This window comes from Hylobates moloch, unplaced genomic scaffold, assembly GCF_009828535.3.
Source record: "Hylobates moloch isolate HMO894 unplaced genomic scaffold, HMol_V3 SCAFFOLD_4, whole genome shotgun sequence".
Lineage (NCBI taxonomy): Eukaryota > Metazoa > Chordata > Mammalia > Primates > Hylobatidae > Hylobates > Hylobates moloch.
The window spans coordinates 106,408,695-106,429,545 of record NW_026652279.1 but is presented as its reverse complement, the minus strand read 5'-3'; positions in this window follow the sequence as shown (position 1 = coordinate 106,429,545).

The window sequence follows — 20,851 nt, the reverse complement described above, 5'->3', positions numbered from 1 at the left end:
TTCTTTTTCTCCAGGTCATTTCAATCATGTTTTTTGTTGTTGAACTGTAAACTTCATGGAGCATTTTAAATGGCAGGTCCTGGCCAGGCACGGTGGCTCATGCTTGTAATCCCAGCACTTTGGGAGGCCGAGGCGGGTGGATCACCTGAGGTCATGAGTTCAAGAGCAGCCTGGCCAACTTGGTGAAACCCTGTCTCCTAAAAACACAAAACTTAGCTGGGCGTGGTGGCACGTGCCTATAGTTCCAGCTACTCGGGAGGATGAGGCAGGAGAATAGCTTGAACAAGGGAGGCAGAGGCTGCAGTGAGCAAGATCGCCCTACTATACTCCAGGCTGGGTGACAGAGGGAGACTATCTCAAAAATAAATAAATAAATAAATAAATAAATAAATAAATAAATAAATAAATAAATAAGTAAATAAATGGCAGCTCCTTTCATCTCTTGTTGCTTTGAATTCTACTTCAGGACTGCTTTTTTTTTTTTCTTTTTTTTTGAAACGGAGTCTCGCACTCTCCCCCAGGCTAGAGTGCAGTGGCGCGATCTCGGCTCACTGCAACCTCTGCCTCCCAAGTTCACGCCATTCTCCTGCCTCAGCCTCCCAAGTAGCTGGGACTACAGGCACCCGCCACCACGCCCGGCTAATTCAGAACTGCTTTTTTAAAGCTACAGCTTGAAGAGACTCCCATTAAAGCCATACGGCCTTCAGCTTCAGTAGCATTAAAGTGACCCAGATCTAGAGTGGTGCTGGCGGTGTACATGGGCCCAGGGCTCCCTGTTTAACTTAGACTGGCCTTCTCTTTCCCCTGGCCTCTGTTTCCAGTGGCACTTTGTTGTAGCTGAAAAGGAGATGGAACAAGAGCCACAGCCCTCACTGCTTTTTGTGATGGTGACTAACTTGGGGCTAAATGTTGAATTCACTGCATTCCAGAAGTTGACTCACTTCCATCCAAAACCCTCGGGCTGGGGTTGGAATTCAGCTCAGGCTCTCCAAGGGGCTGCTCCGTGAGCTGTGGTCTAGAATAACCTTGTCTGGGTCAGCCCAGGCTTGTTCTCCATTTTGGGGTCCTGGTTCCAGCTTGCTCTGAAACAAGTTGATAGAAATGGTTTAGATGTCCTGAGATATGAAAGAGAATCCAGAGAGGAAGGTTCTGAGTGGATCTGAGACTCATCTGGGTTACTTAACCAGTAATAGCTCCAACAAAGTTGCCTCCTCCATCTGTCCTGGGACCGACCTCCTTGTCAAAGCTACAGCAGAAAACAGGCTGTCTTCAGAAGTTCAGGGAGCTCACATTTGATTTGAATCCCTGCTTTGGTTATCATCAACCACACTTCTAGATTCTCTCAATTCTTGTAGCAAAAATAGTTTAGAGATGCAAAAATATTTTTCTTAAAGGCATTTTAGCCTTTTTAATGAATAATTCAACAATGTGCAATGGAACTCATACCGTCAACTCCTACGTTTCTCCTGTTTGGGGGAAACTTACAGAGTTGACCTTTGAACAACACAGGCATTGGGGCCCCAACCCCATGTGAAGTTGAAAATAACTTTTGAGTCCCCCAAAACCTTACTAATAGCCTACTGTTGCCTGGAAGCCTTATGTGTAACAAAAAGTCAATTAACACATATTTTATATGTTATATGTATTATATACTGTATTTTTTTTTTTGAGACAGAGTTTTGCTCTTGTTGCCCAGGCTGGAGTGCAATGGTGTGATCTTGGCTCACCGCAACCTCTGCCTCCCAGATTCAAGCGATTCTCCTGCCTCAGCCTCCCAAGTAGCTGGGATTACAGGCATGTGCCACCAAGCCTGGCTAATCTTGTATTTTTAGTAGAGACGGGGTTTCTCCATGTTGGTCAGGCTGGTCTCGAACTCCCGACCTCAGGTGATCCACCTGCCTCGGCCTCCCAAAGTGCTGGGATTATAGGCATGAGCCACCGTGCCCGGCCTGTGTACCGTATTCTTACAACAAAGTAAGCTAGAGAAAAGAAAATGCTTTTAAGAAAATTATAAGGAAAAGAAAATATATTTACTCTTCTTCTTTTTTTTTTTGAGACAGGGCCTCTCTCTGTCACCCAGGCTGGAGTGCAGTGGCGCAACCTCAGCTCACTGCAATCTTTCCTTCTCAGGTTCAAGCTATTCTCGTGTCTCAGCCTCCTATGTAGCTGGGATTACAGGTGACAGCCACCAACCCCTAATTTTTGTATTTTTTAGTAGAGACAGGGTTTCTCCATGTTGCCCAGGCTGGTCTCCAACTCCTGGGTTCAAAGCGATCCACTTGCCTTGGCCTCCCAAAGTGCTGGGATTACAGGCATGAGCCACTACACCCAGCCTATTTACTCTTCATTAAGTGGTAGTGGATCATCATAAAGGTCTTCATCCTCATCATCTTCACATTAAGGAGGTGGAGGAGGAGGAAGAAGAGGGATTAGTCTTGCTGTCTCAGGGATGGCAGAGATGGAAGAAAATCTGGGTATAAGTGGACTCACAAAGTTCACATCCATGTTGTTCAAGGGTCAACTGTCTCTAAAATAAAGTGCCCGTACCTAGTGGATACGCAAGACAATCTTTTGTAGCACAGTAAGAAAACATTTAAACTTAGATTTATTTTGATTTAAAATATGACAAAAGTTGGCCAGGCATAGTGGCTCACGCCTGTAATCCCAGCACTTTGGGAGGCCAAGGTGGGTGGATCACCTGAGATTGGGAGTTTGAGACCAGCCTGGGCAACGTGGTGAAACCCATGTCTACTAAAAATATGAAAAATTAGCTGGGCATGGTAGCGGGCACCTGTAATCTCAGCTACTTGGGAGGCTGAGGCAGGAGAATTGCTTGAACCTGGGAAGCAGGGGTTGCAGTGAGCCGAGATAATGCCATCGCACTCCAGCCTGGGCCACAAGGGCAAAACTCTGTCTTAAAATAAATAAATAAATAAATGAAATAAATATGGCAGAAGTTAAGCTTTACTAATAGTTAATCAATGGATTGGCACTGGTCTCCTCTCTCAGCCCACATGTCAGAAAGTTGAGTGTTCTGGATGATGGAGAAAGAAGCTTGAGGGCATCCCATGATTTGGCTGGAATAATAGCATCACTATAATTTGATTGTTTTTAGTGTATTGGGACACAGTGCATTTATGTATGGCAGGTTACATAGATTTATAGCTTTCATAATTTAGTTTTAATAAAGCTAAACTTGACAAAAATAGGTCAGTGACATGAAAATATTTTTTTCTAATGGAATCAGAGAGTAAAGCTAAGAACAAAGTGCCAGCATAAGTAAAACCACAAGAATATGGCACAGCAGACACCACCTTTATTTGTCACATGAGGTAAAAATAAGGACAATCTAGTTCAGTCACATGGTCTCAACTAAAAATATTAGTGAGAGCAGAGTTACGGTTATTTTATTTTTATCTTATCCTTTTGAAAGTTCTATTTTTGTAAATATTTTTAACATACATAATATGTTAAAATGGCTTTATATGTACATAACTTTATAAAGAGATAAACATTTCATGAACAAGTGTTCTCAAATTTTTCTATTACTGGTGGCATGTGCAGTCAAAACAGTTCAGAGACCCCAGTGAAAGAGAAGCAAACTAAAGCAAAAGAATATTCAACTGGCTGGGTGCAGTGGCTCACACCTGTGATCCCAGCACTTTGGGAGACCAAAGTGGGAGGATTGCTTGAGCCTAGGAGTTCAAGACCAGCCTGGACAACATAGGGAGACCCCGTCTCTACAAAAAACTTAAAAATTAGCTGGGCATGATGGTATGTTCCTGTAGTCCAAGCTACTTGGGAGGTGGAGGTAGGAGGATCACTTGAGCCTGAGGCTGCAGTGAGCTGTGATCATGCCACTGCACTCTAGCCTAGGCAACCGAGCAAGACCCTGTCTCAAAAAAAAAAAAAAAATTATTTCTCCAAATTCACAAAGCAAATGAATGAGAGTCAGAAATAAGTTCTGGCTTGCTAGAGTCCCAACCACAGCCAGCTCCTACCTCTCAGGGGCTCTTTGATCTCCAAACTCCCACCTTCTTAAAATATTTTTTCTAATATTACACTGTATGTGAATTAAACCCAAGATGTAGTAAAATAATGCTGTGGAAAGAATGAGAGTTCTGGGGTCAGCTGTGGGAATGTTGTCCAGGCTCTGCAAGTTATCAGCCCTGTAACTCCCAGGGGTTTCGTTTACTCCTCTGTCAAATGCAGGTGAATGACCTCATAGAGTTGCTGTGAGGATTAAATGAATTAATAAATACAAAGTTTCCATCCTCCCCAGCCCTTGTGGCTATTATATTTTAATTCTAATTCATGAAATTTAACTCTAGAAAGTGAGTTTGGTCCAAATACTTCCATGAGTCAGGAGTCCTGTGGAAATGAATCATTTCCTCCATCCCCAACATACTCACATAGACACCACCACCTCCACATCAACCTGAGACACTTTCGCTTCAATTCTCCCCAGCCTATGACATCTGCACTGCAGTGCTCCCAGCACTCAACACTGAGACCCTCTAGGATGCTTCACTCTGCCAAAGAGAATGTTCAGTTTCTATTTTTTTTTCTAGATGTAGTCTCGCTCTGTCGCCCAGGCTGGAGCACAGTGGTGGGATCTACAGTGGTGCGATCTCAGCTCACTGCAACCTCTGCCGCCCAGGTTCAAGTGATTCTCCTGCCTCAGCTTCCCGAGTAACTGGGATTACAGATGCCCGCCACCACATCTAGCTAATTTTTGTATTTTTAGTGGAGAAGGAGTTTCACCATGTTGACCATGCTGGTCTTGAACTCCTGACCTCGTGATTTGCCTGCCTCGGTCCCCCAAAGTGCTGGGATTACAGGCGTGGGCCACCATGCCTAGCCTCAAGAATGTCCAGTTTCTATAACTCTCCTGGCAATACTAATGTACCATATCACTAGCAGGCTAGATATGGAAGCCACGTTCCCTAGGGAGTCATATCAGAGTCTTGGGGTGGTGGTTTGGCAAAGTAGATCAATATAAAGGTGTAATTTTATTTTTATTTTTATTTATTTTTTTCATTTGTTTCTTTTTCTCTCTTTCTTTTTTTGAGACAGAGTCTTGCTCTGTTGCCAGGCTGGAGTGCAGTAGCGTGATCTGGGCTCACTGCAACCTCCGACTCCCTGGTTCAAGCGAGTCTCCTGCCGAGTAGCTAGGATTACAGGCACGCACCACCACGCCCAGCTAATTTTTGTATTTTTAGTAGAGACAGGGTTTCACCATGTTGGCCAGAATGGTCTTGATCTCTTGACCTCGTGATCCACCCGCCTTGGCCTCCCAAGTGTGCTGGGATTACAGGCGTGAGCCATGGCGCCCAGCCTCATTTGTTGTATTTTTTTTAACTCAGCATCTAAAAGGGTATAATTTTATACTTAGAAAAAAGGCTTGCATAATACAAACTACAAAAAGTAAGACTCAACAAGCCATGTTAACTGGTGAGGATATCCAGAAGAACCTGTGACTGTAAATGGTGGGAGGTGGGAGGGAGTAGAGTTAGGGGAGCTCCTAAAGGAGGGAATTTCAGAAACGGGTGAGTGTGACAGTTTTATGTCTATAAAATGGGGACAAGTCTTAAAAATAACGAGCAAGAGGACAGACAAAAGATTTGAAGAGACACTTCACCGAAGAAGACATTCAGGTGGAAAAAAAGCACATAAACAGATGCTCAACATCATTGATCATTAGGGACATACGCATTAAAATCATGAGGAGGAATCACGACACACCTTTTACAATGGCTTGAGAAAGAGGAACAAACTGAAAACACCAGGTGCTGGTGAGGATGATTCCTCATATTTCGTTGGTGGGGATTCAAAACGGTCCAGTCATTTTGGAAAACAGTATACCTACCATACAACCCAGCAACCCCACTCCGAGGTATTTACCATGTGAACTGTAAACTTAGGTTTTCACAAAACCTATACATGGATGTTTATATTAGCTTAACTCATAATCAACCTAAACTGGAAACAGCCTAGATGTCCTTCAACTGGTGAATGGATAAACCATATTCATACAAAGAAATACTGCTCAGCAATAAAAAAGAATAAATGATTGAACTATACAATGACAGATGAATCCAGAACCAAAGGGCTACATATTGTATGATTCCATTTATATTACATTATCAAAAATGCAAAAACTGTAAGGACAGTTGCTGGGGGGTGAGGAGAGGAGAGAAATTGACTACAAAGGACATAAAGGAATTTTGGGGGTGATGGAACTCTCCTGTATGTTACTATGATGGTGGATATACAACTTAATGCATTTGTCAAAAATCCATAGAACGATACAGGCCAAAGAATGAATTTTACTCTACGGAAATTAAAAAAATATATAAACCACGTTGTCGGAGGCCTAAGATGGAATGCATGCTGTGGCAAATGAATCCAGTGGTATCACAGATGAATGACATACCATGCTGAAGGGAGTGGGGGAAGAAAGAAACCAACCTGAGGAACATTGGAAAATAGCAGGTTTTTGTGGTTTTGTTTTGTTTTTTTGAGACAGAGCCTGCCTCACTCTGTCTCCCAAGCTGGAGTGCAGTGGCGTGATCTTGGCTCACTGCAACCACTGCATCCCAGGTTCAAACGATTCTCCTGCCTCAGCCTCCTGAAGAGCTGGGACTACAGGTGCTCAACACCATGCCCGGCTAATTTTTTGTATTTTTAGTAGAGACGGGGTTTCACCATGTTGGCCAGGCTGGCCTTGAACTCCTGACCTCAGGTAACCTGCCTGCCTTGGCCTCCCAAAGTGCTGGGATTACAGGGGTGAGCCACTGTGCCTGGCCTGAAAACAGTGTTTTCAGTGGATACTGTAAGGCTAAAGACAAAAAAGAACTGGACACAAATACTATATTCTAGTAAGTAAATTTGTCTCTCACAGAGTATGAAGTAGCAATTTTGAAACGATCTGTATACTAGAGTTGAACAAATAAGGAACTGTATTGTAGATATTGTTAGCCAGGTTTCTTTTTTTTTTTTTTTTTTTTGAGAAGGAGTCTCGTGCAGTGGCACAATCTTGGCTCACTGCAAGCTCCACCTCCCAGGTTCACGCCATTCTCCTGCCTCAGCCTCCCTAGTAGCTGGGACTACAGGCACCCGCCACCACGTCCGGCTAATTTTTTTTATTTTTTTATTTTTTAGTAGAGACGGGGTTTCACTGTGTTAGCCAGGATGGTCTCGATCTCCTGACCTCGTGATCCGCTCGCTTCAGCCTCCCAAAGTGCTGGGATTACAGGCATGAGCCACTGCGCCCGGCCAGCCAGGTTTCTTACTGGAGAAAGAAGTTACAAAAAAGTGAAGGAAGAATCCTAGAATAAAGCACCCTGTTGAGCTGGGTTGGGTGCGAGGTATCAGTATGAATTCATATGTGTTTTGTGTGTTTTTAATAAATATACAGACAGATCAGGGCTTTTCAACTTTGGCACTATGGACATTTGGGCTGGATTCTTCTTTGCTGGTGGGGCCTCTCCTCTGCATTGTAGGATGGTTAGCAGCATCCCTGGCCTCTACACAGTAGATGCTAGTAGTATCTTCCCTTTGAGTTGTGATGCCCCAAAATGTCTCCATAGATTGCCAAATATCCCCCTGGGGGTGGGCAAAATTGCCCCAGGTTAGGAACTACTGAGGTAGAGATATACAGAAGTAAATACAGATGTGCATGTATGCCTGGGTTAGTATACAAACAATATTTCCTAGCTCTGTTCCCTGAAAGGACCTAGAAATGGTGACACTCCAGTACCAATGAGTCACCTCCCACCCAGATCTTGGTTTCTAAATACCATTCTCCAATAAAAGGAAGTAGGGTTCCTTAAAAAAGTGGTTGATTCCAGGACAGGAAAAATATAAAATAAGCCTGAAGCATCTTGTGGTACAATAAAAATAAGGAAGCTCAAAAAAAAACAGGATGAGGGCTTGTCGAAACCTAAAAGAACTTGGACTAACCAAAGCTGGAACAATTTGAGCAACAATATCCATGAGTCTATAGTGATGTAAATGAATAACTGGAAGAGAAGGACAATTGTTCCTTCCGGAAGAATTCAAATTACTCAATGTAGAAGAAACAAAGGAGGCCAGGTGCGGTGGCTCATGCCTGTAATGCACTTTGGGAGGCCGAGGCAGGCAGATCACGAGGTCAGGAGATCGAGACCATCCTGGCTAACACGGTGAAATCCTGTCTCTACAAAAAATACAAAAAATTCAAAAAATTAGCCAGATGTGGTGGCAGGCACCTGTAGCCCCAGCTACTCAGGAGGCTGAGGCGGGCGAATGGTGTGAACCCGGGAGGTGGAGCTTGCAGTGAGCCGAGATCACGCCACTGCACTCCAGCCTGGGCAACAGAGTGAGACTCCACCTCAAAAAAAAAAAAAAAAAAAAAGAAAATCATTAAAACTATTAGAACACCATGGTAATCATTGCAACAGACAAGAACCACTTATGAATGTTAAACAGGTGGGTGAGAGTTTAAGAAGAAACAGGATGTTAGAGAAACCTGGCAGATATCACCTTAATCAAATAATCACTGTTAACATCACTGGTAATAAGACCTACTGATACTATGTATCCCCTGGTACAATCCCCTGAGAAGGGACCCCACCTATGGTATTCTTGCCCCAAGTCTATAGCCCCAAACTAATCAGGAGAATATGTCAAACAAACCCAGACTGAGGGACATTCTCCAACATCCCTGATTTGTAGTCTTCAAAACTGTCAAGGTCACAAAATACAAGGAAAGACCAAGAAACTGTAACAGACTAAAAGAGACTAAGGAGACATGCCAGCTAATTACAATGTGGGTGCTGGAATAGAAAAAGGAGATTAGCAGGCGGGGCTTGGTGACTCACGCCTGTAATCCCAGCACTTTGGGAGGCCGAGGCGGGTGGATCACCTGAGGTCAGGAGTTCGAGACCAGCCTGGCCAACATGGTGAAACTCCATCTCTACTAAAAATAAAAAAATTAGCTGGGTGTGGTGGTGTGTGCCTGTAGTCCCAGCTACTTGGGAGGCTGAGGCAGGAGAATCGCCTGACTGGGAGGCAGAGGTTGCAGTGAGCTGAGATTGTGCCATTGCACTCCAGCCTAGACAACAGAGTGAGATTCTGTCTCGAAAAAAAAAAAAAAAAAAAAAAAGAAAAAGGAAAGAAAAGAAAAAGGAAATTAGCGAAAAAAAAACTGGGAAAACCTAGAGTCCATAGTTTAGTTAACAATTTGAATCAATGTTAATTTCTTAATGTTGTTAACTGTATCACGGTTATACAGGACAGTAACACTTGGGGAAACTGGGTGAAGACTATATGGGAACACTCTGGACTATTTTTGCAGCTTTTTTTGTAAGTCTAAAATTATACAAAAGTAAATAGTTTTTAAAAAGATAAGAAACGTGGAAGTGTTTCTCTACATAACAGCCTCAGTCCAATTACAACATAAAGTACATTCCAAATGCTAGACACTAACCCAAAAAATTCGTAAATTTTCTAGAAATTGCCACCAAAGGTCCATGGAGGTAATTAAGCAACACAAAGAATTCCTGTCTACCGTATATTCTTTAGTGTATTTTTAGTAGTGACGGGGTTTCATTATGTTGGCCAGGCTGGTCTTGAACTCCTGACCTCAGGTGATCTGCCTGCCTTGGCCCCCCAAAGTGCTGGGATTACAGGCCTGAGCCATCGTGCCTGGCCTGTCATTTTTTGAATCATTGCATCTCCAGTGCCTGCCTGTTAGTAGGGACTCAAATATTTGATGACTGAATGAATGAATGGTACCTTCCTTGTAACACTGTCGTGGAGATTAAAATTAGACAATGCATATGAAATGCTGGTTAGCACTCAATATTGAAGGGTAAGAGAACTGAGACTGCAGATATAGTTTGATTCTGGCTGAATTTGGGATAAGACAACTAGAAATTATAGGGAGATTCTTACCTATTGGCATGTAACTGTAAAAAATAGATAACAATTTCAAAGATCATTATTCTGAAATTCTAGAAAAATCACTATGGCACATAAAGAAGAATGGTGACACTGCAAAGACTAGGCATTTAACAATATGAAAACAGATCAAAAATATCTTTTTTTCCCCAGTTCACACACTTTCTATAAGCAAACACTCTCCAAATTATGCCGTGTTTTCATTTTATTGGTGGCAGCGTCAGACATTCCTTATGTCTTGTGTGTTTGGAAGGTGCTGCACGAGACCAATTTTGTTTTTAAGAGGTGAGGACTAAACTCTGATTTTTTTTTCTTGCCCAAATTTCTGTCAAAGGGGTCTGGGGAGTCATGCCCTACAAATCATAAGTTCCCATCAGATGGGGTTTATTTAACTCACCCTGACTATGGCAAAACATTACAAGATAAGGAAGAAAATAAAAATATTTTACCCCAAAACATGTTTCTTTGCCATATTTTGAAATGGCCCTGCAAAGCCATCCGTTGTGGAGGAATATTTGCATCTGTAAAGAATCTCTATTAACATAGCCAGATCTTTTACTTCCAGGCCCTCCCAATCCTTAAGAGATCTGAATAGGAAACATTTGTCATCTATTGTCTCTAAGGCAGCCATTATAAGACTTCAAAAGAACTTTGGTCTCCACAATCTGCTATCTTAACCTGAACATTCCCTTTCTATCAATCCCAGGTCTTTAGACAAACTCAACCAATTGTCAACCAGAAAATGTTTAAATTTACCTGTAGGCTGGAAGCTCCCCCACCACCTCCCTTTTGAGTTGTCCTGTCTCTCTGGACCAAACCAATGTATTTCTTTCTTATTTTTTTTGAGACAGAGTCTCGCTCTGTCGCCAAGGCTAGAGTGCAATGGCACCATCTCAGCTCACTGCAAGCTCTGCCTCCCGGGTTCAAGCGATTCTCCTGCCTCAGCCTCCCAAGTAGCAGGTACCCGCTATTATGCCCGCCTAATTTTTGTATTTTTAGTAGAGATGGGGTTTCTCCATGTTGGTCAGGCTGGTCTCAAACTCCCGACCTCAGGTGATCTGCCCCCCTCGGTCTCCCAAAGTGCTGGGATTACAGGCGTGAGCCACTGCACCTGGCCAATGTATTTCTTAGATGTATTTGATTGATTACTTGATTGATGTCTCACGCCTCCCTAAAATGTATAAAACTAAGCCACGCCCAGGCCACCTTGGGCACATGTTCTCAGGACCTCCTGAGGGCTGTGTCACGGGCCATGGTTGCTCATATTTGGCTCAGAATAAATCTCTTCTGGCCGGGCCCGGTGGGTCATTCCTGTAATCCCAGCACTTTGGGAGGCTGAGGTGGGTGGATCACGAGGTCAGCAGTTCAAGACCAGCCTGACCAACATGGTTGAACCCAGTCACTACTAAAAATACAAAAATTAGCCCAGGCGTGGTGGCACGCACCTGTAATCCCAGCTACTCAGGAGGCTGAGGCAGGAGAATCGCTTGAACCCGGGAGGTGGAGGTTGCAGTGAGCTGAGACTACGCCATTGCACTCCAGCCTGGGCAACAGAGCGACTCTGTCTCAAAAAAAAAAAAGAAAAAAAAAGAATAAATCGCTTCAAATATTTTACAGAAATTGACTCTTTTTGTCGACCGAGGGTATTTAAAATACAACCCTGACATCAACAGAGGACCTAAGCTAGCACATCATTGCTCTCCTACCCCCAGTCTTTTGACTAAAATAATCTTCAATCTTTTGTGTTCCTTAATAATCCATCCTCACGCATGTAATCACAACACTTTGGGAGGCCGAGGCAGGCGGATCGCTTGAGCGCAGGAGTTCAAGACCAGCCTGGGCAACATGGTGAAACCCCCGTCTCTATAAAAAATACAAAAATTAGCCAGGCATGGTGCCTGTAACCTCAGCTACTCAGGAGGCTGAGGCAGGAGGATTGCTTGAGCCTGGGAGGCAGAGGTTGCTGTGAGCCAAGATTGTGCCACTGCTCTCCAGCCCAGGTGACAGAGTGAGACTCTGTCTCAAACAATCATAATAATAATAATAATAATAATAATAATAAATAATCCATCTGAGATTATCTTCCCAAACCATGGAACAGACCACATTCCTAATCCTGCAAGGAACACCACTGCCTATCAAGTGGCCCAGAAACTCCTTGGACTTCCATTCCAGGCCACAGTCTGGCTCCAAGTGTCTTTCTGATCTCAAACAAGGTCCCTCTGGCTTCTAGATATAGCGCATCATTCACTGTTTGCCACTCCCTAAACATTTATCCATATTCAGCAACTGTGTACTTACTCCTTAACCTGAAACTCCTCTCTCAACCATTCACACCACTATCAAAATTCTGCTCAATGCTTGGTTCAAACATATATTCTTGTGACTTCCCTTTTCAATGTAAAGCTTTCCTGTCCCCTACCCCTGCCCTTGGCTGTTTCTTCCATTGCACCCACTTCATCTTGCCATATTTTAGGTGGTGTTTTGTGTTTATCTCTTCTCCTACAACCACGGTTCTAGAGGGCAGAGACTGTCTGATTCCTTTTGGGAAATCTTCAGGGCTTTGCACAAAGTAGGTGACTCACAGAGGTCTGACAGACGCATGTTCTCTTTGCAGCTCAGCTCAGCCTCTGTGGTTTAATATTTATGGACAGTCCACTGTGAGGCAGATCCTGGACAGAGCTCGGCAGCATCTTCTCTGCCACTCACGTCTTCACTGAGTTGTGTAACCAGGCAAATCCTGTAGACTTGGTTTTTATTTCTTATCATCAAAAAACTTAATTTTTAAATGAAAATATAATGCTGGGTTTGGTGATTTACACCTGTAATCCTAGCACTTTGGGAGGCCAAGGCAGAGGATGGCTTGAACCCAGGAGTTCAAGACCAGCCTGGGCAGCATAGTGAAACCCTGTCGCCACCAAACACACACACACACACACACACACACACACACACACACACAAAATTTAGCCAAGTACAGTAGCATGTTCCTGTAGTCTCAGCTACTCGGGAGGCTGAGGTGGGAGGATTACCTGACCTTGGGGAGGCTGAGGCTGCAGTAAGCCATGATTGTGCCACTGCATTCTAGCCTAGCCTGGATGACAGAGTGAGGACCCCCATCTCAAAGAGAGAAAGAGAGAGAGAGAGGGGGAGAGAGAGAGAGAGGGAGGAAGGAAGGAAGGAAGGGAGGGAGGGAAAGGGAAGGGAAGGAAGGAAGGAAAGAAGGAAGGAAGCAAGCAAGAAAGCAAGAGAAAGAAAGAAAGAAGGAAGGAAAGAAAGAAAGAAAAAAGAGAAAGAGAGAGAAAGAGAGAAAAGGGAGGGAAGGAAGGAAGGAAAGAAAGCAAGAAAAGGGCGGGAGGGAAGGAAGGAAGTTAGGAAGGAAGGCAGGCAGGCAGGCAGGCGATATAGGTAAAGTGTAGCAGCTAGGCTGGGAAAGAAAATAGACCAAAACATCAGGCAAACCCACAGGTAACAAATGGTGTAGTAAATCTTTAATATCTTTTGATTTCGTGACATTTTAAACCTCATATTCATCCCCTCATTTGGTACAGTAGTTACTTAACTGGTACACAATCAAGTGTTATGTTCATAATAGGATTGAGAAATGGTGGCACATTTACACAACTGAGCTTAAAGTGGGGGATGGAGAAATTGTTAAGAAAGTTACCTAATAGTAGTAGAAGGTTATTTATAAAAATAAAGAAAACAACTTAAATGTTCATCAGTTGGGCACTCATTAACTAAATTGGTGTATACCCATACCTGTAACACATTGTACCATCATGGGAAAATAAGCATAATATGTAGTTTATTTGGTGAGAAAAGCAAGTTATGAAACAATGCATTTGATATGATATAATTTGTGTTGAAAAAAACTTTCTATGTAAGTGCACATACATGTAAATTAAAAATATAAATTGTCTATATATACATATATAGTATATATGTGTAAATATATATAATATATATTAATATGGATATATAATTATATATTAATAATAATATAGATATATTATTATAATATAGATAATATGGATATATAATTATATAATATCATATATCATATATCATATATAATATACAAATATATAATATATAATATTTATATTTATTTATATATAATATAATACATAACATATAAATATTTATATATATTATATTATAATATATAATATATAAATATGAAATTAATATATAATATATAATATTTATTTATATATATAATAAATAAATTTTATATTTTATATATATTATATAATATTTTATTATATATTTTATTTTATTTATATATATTATATTTTTTTTATTATAAAAAAATAAATTATTATAATATATTAAATAAAATATATATATAAAAATATTTTTTATTTATTATAATATAATATTATTATATTATAAAAAATAATATATATATAAATAAATACTATATAAATATTTATATAAAAATACACTACATATTTTCTTCTGGAAGAATTCATACATTATATTTATTTTATTATTATTATTTTTTGAGACAGAGTTTCGCTCTTGTTGCCCAGGCTGGAGTGCAATGGTGCTGTCTTGGCTCACTGCAACCTCCACCTCCTGGGTTCAAGTGATTCTCCTGCCTCAGCCTCCTTAGTAGCTGGGATTACAGGTGCCTGCCACCACACCCAGCTAATTTTTTTGTATTTCTAGTAGAGACGGGGTTTCACTATATTGGCAAGGCTGGTCTCGAGCTCCTAACCTCAAGCGATCCACCTGCCTCAGTCTCCCAAAGTGCTGGGATTACAGGTGTGAGCCACTGCGCCTAGCTTGAATTTGTACCCACAAAGTTACCCACAAAGAAAGGAATTGGAGGGGAAGCACAAAGTGTGGGAAAGGGAGAAATAATGTTCAGTTTTTACTTATATTTCTGTGTTATTTGAATTTGTTTTAATAAATGCATATTATTTTTGCAATTAAAAACAACAATAAGAGCAAAATCACTAAAAGAAAGAGGAAGTTCCCTGGGCAGAAGTCTGTCAGGATTGCAGTAAACATACTGGGGGCCTCCGAAACCCAAAGAGGAGCTGTCAGTGGGCCACAGAGAGCTGGAGCCACTGTCCTCTTTGGGCACCTGCCCCTTGCTGACGTGAATATGAGTTTGTCAAAACGGACCCCACATTAACAGAGCCTCAGGAAGGACCAGCCACCTGCCTGGTCATCATTGCTCTTTGATAGGGGACAAATGGTTTTCCCTCCTGTTAGAAACATCCACAGGGAAGGATTCAAGAGTCACCTGGCAGTGTAGGCTGGAATTGGTAGCCACCTATAATCCAGGCCTCCCTGGCCGTGCGTGTGTCCTACTCACATTTGAACCTCTATAAGGACACCTAGTCAGGACTTTTTCTAAATAAGTATTGATAATAAGTTTTGCAGGATATCCTTAAGTTGTTCCTTGGCATTCCGTCTTTTAGGTAGAGTCATCTCAGTTCATCTTTCCTCCCAGTACATATGTATTGACTCGCAAATCGTTTCTGCTCAAAGCAAGATTTCCTTGGTTGCTTTTCATGCAAGGTTGGTACAGGAGACAGAGCTGGCTTTGTCCTGAACCTTCTGTTTCCTTCTCGGTGCTTCAGTGTCCTCATCTGTAAAACCAAAGGGTTGCACCAGATGATCTCCAGGGTCTTTATACACACTTAACATTCATATTCCTGTTCATGAAACTTTGAATGGATACAGGCTCTCTACCAAGAGCTGCGTGGGGCATTGTGAGGCTCCCAAATTTATAGTTTAAGTGAACATGAAATCCTTTCTCTTTTTATTCGTCCTTTGTCCTTTTTCCAAGGCAAAAAACTAACCCCTGTTGGTGTTATAACCTGATACAGAATCTGACAAAGGGGCAAGCACAGAAAACAACAGAAACTACATTAAGGGTGCCCATTCTGCCATGTTCAAAGATGGAGGCCCATTGGCAGGCACTGCATCCGACACTAAAAAGATGCTCAATATAAGTTCTTTGAAGAGGTAAATGATTGAATAAACAATGCCACCAGCTGAGAGGAAGGCTAACTTGTTCAGAGAAAAGCTTGAGTTGCCTGAAATGGACCTTGAGGGCCAGTTTGAAGGTTCCCGAAGGCCCACAGCAACTTCTGTCGGCCATGAATTGCCTTCTCTTCTGTGGAGATCTCTTTGATGGCTAAGAGTTTCTCAAGGTGCAGTGAATGAGGAGAACAACATGGCACCCTGAGACTGGCCATCCCCAGAAAACAGAAGTAGTTTTAATCTGTCAGCAAATAGAGCCCTTTAGTTTTCAATTAAGTTGGAAGGTAAACTAACCACTAGTGAAAAGATGCAAATAAAGGTTTTTTCTGGGTCTGTTTTAGCAAGTAGATGCTACCCATTTAAAGGAAGCATTTTTTTAAAAAGCCTGAATAATGCTTGAAAGTTATTTTGTTGTCTTAAGTAGGTTAATTTGTCTATATTTTTGTTTATTTTATTTTATTTTATTTTTGAGACAGTCTCACTCTATTGCCTAGGCTGGAGTGCAGAGGCATGATTTCGGCTCACTGCAACCTCTGCCTCCCAGGTTAAAGCGATTCTCCTGCCTCAGCCTCCTGAGTAGCTGGGATTACAGGCATGTGCCACCACAACCAGCTAATTTTTGTATTTTTAGTAGATACGGGGTTTCACCATGTTGGCCAGGCTGGTCTCGAACTCCTGACCTCAGGAGATCTGCCTGCTTTGGCCTCCCAAAGTGCTGGGATTACAGGGGTGAGTCACTGTACTCAGCCTTGTTTATTCTTTTTGTTTTTTTTCGAGATGGAGTCTCACTCTGTTGTCCAGGCTGGAGTGCAATGGCGTGATCTCGGCTCACTGGAGCCTCTGCTTCCTGGGTTCAAGCAATTCTCTTGCCTCAGCCTCCCGAGTAGCTGGGACTACAGGCACACAGCACCACACCTGGCTATTTTTAGTAGAGACGAGGTTTCAACATGTTAGCCAGGATGGTCTCGATCTCCTGACCTCATGATCCATCTGCCTCAGCCTCCCAAAGTGCTGGGATTACAGGCGTGAGACACCACACCCAGCCTGCCTTGTTTATTCTTTAATGGTTTAACAAGTTCTTCGAAGATAACACAAAGAGAAACTTTAGCCAACTTTAATTATTCGCAGATGCCCAAATTCAATTATTCATATTAATTTATAACAGGAAAATTATATGGTAAAGTACAAATTAGACACTTCCAAAGGCTTCTGCCTACTTATTGTGGTGCCAGTCTCCTTTGTCAACTTATAGTTTGCTGTATCTTTCTGATCTCTATTAATAATTTTTTTATTTTTCTGCTGGTCCTTTGTTCCTGCTAGATTTTCTAGTTTTAACGTCTCATGACATCATACAACCAAATGGCACCAAGCTTCACTGTTTCCAGTCTCTTTAAAAGGTTGGATTTAAAATGCTTAAAATGTTGTGTGTGCTATCAGCAAATCAACATACATGAAGAAGATCCAAATGTGGTGTGGTGTCTTTTTAATGTCTCTTTTTTTTTTCTCAGCAAAGTAGTATGGAATTGGTCATTGTCCAAGTAAGAAAGAAGCAGTCAATGCAACAGTGTGGCCTAGGATGGGAGAAGGCTTAACAATGGTCAGCAGACCAGGTCTGTGATTTAGGGACCATAAGTTCGCCTTTCTGGGCCTCAGTTTCCCATTGGCAAAAAGAAGCCATTGAAGCCGACTGAGCTTGGTGTTTGCAGTCCTGACTTTCCACTGTATTGTGAGATGCAGTATTTGGGAGTAGTTGGTATGAATTCTAACCCATTTTAGATCAGCCAGAAAGGAATAATGTAGATCTTGAGAAATACGACTATCGGGATGCCCCTGAGAAACAGGGGGTCACCTCTCTTCCTGGCGAGATGAGGAAATTGTGATTTAAAAACAAAAAGCCCTAAGTTGCATCCTTCACTCACTGATTAGGAAAAAAAGCTAAATCAGTTTTTTTCTTAACAAAACAACTATAAACAGAAGGTTTTGAGGTAAAAGGAAAGTAAATGAGAATAAAAATAAGTTTATTAAGTATTTTAAATTGTAAGCCACCCAATTGTTCCAAAACACAAAAGCCTTCCCTGTTTTTGTTACTCAGTGGCCCTGTGATTTAAAGCTGCTGACAACATCAGTCGCTCACAATGACACTGTCCCCCTCTCTTCCGCGCACAGCACACAGTCCCAGCAGACACTCATTTGTATGTATGGTTTCAGCCTGTCTGCCGTGTCTGGCCAAAGGGACAGATACTAATGGCATATGTTAATTACTATCCAACAACTTCCTTTCATTAGAGTGTTTATTAACATTCTCACTTCTGCCCATTGAACCAGCTGGCACGAGGGTCTGCTGGCAGCCCTGAGTTCACGTGCTGTTTTCACTCTGGGCTCACAAGATACAATAGATTTTTCCTTTTGAATAATGAAACTCTGTTTCTAGCTCAGCCGAGAGCTTTCTGAGATGTCCAAAAGATGACACCAAAATAAGAACTTCGAAACAAATGCTTTGCCATTGCAGCCATCATCAGAATTGGTCTAGATATATTTTGCTACTATAACAGAATAGGCATCCATCTATCTGTTTAGACATCTCTTCTTTATCACTAGCTGGTACGAAATGACCCTTATTCTAACTGTACATACTCAGAAGCTATGAGATAATATATGTATTAGTGAGAATATAAACGATTTTAGAAGGAACACCAGCCTTCTCTAAATACATCCCAGGCCAGGTGTGGTCATTCATGCCCGTAATCCCAGCACTTTGGAAGGCTGAGGCAGGTGGATTACTTGAGATCAGGAGTTCAAGACCAGCCTGACCAACATGGTGAAACCCCATCTCTACTAAAAATACAAAATCAGCCGGGTATGGTGGTAGGAGCCTGTAATCCTAGCTACTCAGGAGACTGAGGCAGGAGAATTGCTTGAACCTGGGAGGCAGAGGTTGCAGTGAGCCGAGATCGGGCCACTGCACTCCAGCCTGGATGACAGCGATACTCTGGCTAAAAAAAGCCCAAACCATTTCCAGACTAGATTTCTCAATAGCATGACAATACACAGTTTACTAAAATTTAAGAGGGTATGGATTGGGAAACAGGGGGAAAGTAAAATATTGGGGAAAGGTCTAAAAAGCCAAAATTGTGGACAGCATGATAAACTATCAACTGACATCTACAGCATTCATATTTCACAATAACAGCACCATTAACCATAAAAGACTCTTTAGATCTATTTCATTGACTGCACATGTGCCTTTAAAGTGCTGTGAGGAGGGTGATGGACAAGCCACCACCAGAATGACAAAGCAGGAATGACATGGTAAACAAGTGTTCTTCAGCGGCCTCCCCCAGTGACGATGTCCCTCAGCCATCACTTGTGGCAGAATATCAAATGCAGTAGAGTGTTAGTGCAGAATGCTAAAGAAGGCAGTTCCTAGACAGTTGCTTTGCTGGGGAATCATAGTAGATGCCACTTTAAAGGGGACCAGAAGTTTTGTTCTTATCTGATCAAGCTCCCTTGCCACAAATATTAGATGAATTGTTTTTCTCTTTTTTCTTTTATTTTTGCTTTCAAATTAGAACACAACAAAGAAAACTAATTTTGCCAAAGGATTCCATAGCTGCAAAAGACATGGGGCTTTAGTACCTTCTTTTTAAATTAAAGCGAAAGCAGGTCTATGCATTATATTCTTAGCCCTGTGAGGAGGCCACACTCCTTTTCTTTCTTTTTTTATTTTATTTTATTTTTTGAGATGCAGTTTCGCCTTGTTGTCCAGGCTGGAGTGCAGTGGCGTGATCTTGGCTCACTGCAACCTCCACCTCCTGGGTTCAAGCGATTCTCCTGCCTCAGCCTCCCAAGTAGCTGGGATTACAGGCATCCAGCACCATGCCTGGCTAATTTTTTGTATTTTTAGTAGAGACTGGGTTTCACCATGTTGGCCAGGCTGATCTTGAACTCCTGGCCTCAGATGATCCACCTGCCTCAGCCTCCCAAAGTGCTAGGATTACAGGCATGAGCCACCACCCCCGGCCTGGCCCACACTCCTTTTCTTCTCGCTCCTCAGGTCCCAGCCACCAGAACCACCAGCTCCCCAGGATATGTGATGTGAAGCTAAGACCATACTTAGTCACATTCTCTCATGGGTCAAGGAGCCCTGGGCAGGAAAGTCTTTGGAATTTTGTGGGAAGGCAGATGGAGGAGTGCCACCAGCCATAAGAAGGATGCTTTAGTGGGGGGTACTCATCGAATCAACAAATACGTGCTACCTACAAACAGCTGATATTCAGCTGTCATGACCAGTATGGCTGTATCTACTAATTTCTAAAATATCAAAATACTTCTGTGCTGATTGGCAAAACGTCTCTACCTTGAACCTCACCAGTGCCTTCCTCTGCTGCAGACATAGCAATTTCTTCCCCAGGACCCCCTGAATTCCATAAGACCAGCATTAGCACCTGGCTCTGTGGTGGCCTCCAGGACTCTGCTCCAGCACTGGGGCTGGCATTGAACAGCAACAGCCATGCTGCTGACATGGATGTATATATTCAGACTATCATCCTTGCCTATGGTGTCTTGGAATTAGGGTGGTATTGGTGACACACAGAAGAATCAATCACTGACCAGCATCTTCCAGGAGCTCCCAGTTTGGTGGATCATGAAAAATGCTCTGTGCTAAGCCCCAGGAATTTTGAAATGGTGCCACTTTGGCGAAACTAATCTGTGGGCTTGGAAACTGGACTGTACCAACCTGCTAGAGTGAGTCAGGTTCTCAGGGACAGATCCACATCACTCAAGCTCTCAGGAAGTGGCTATCTAAACCAAAATGACAATTTATTAATTTGCAACAAGAAATAAGAACTTCTAAGCTGAGTGGACATTTGTGTCACCTTGACTAACATGTTCTTTCCCA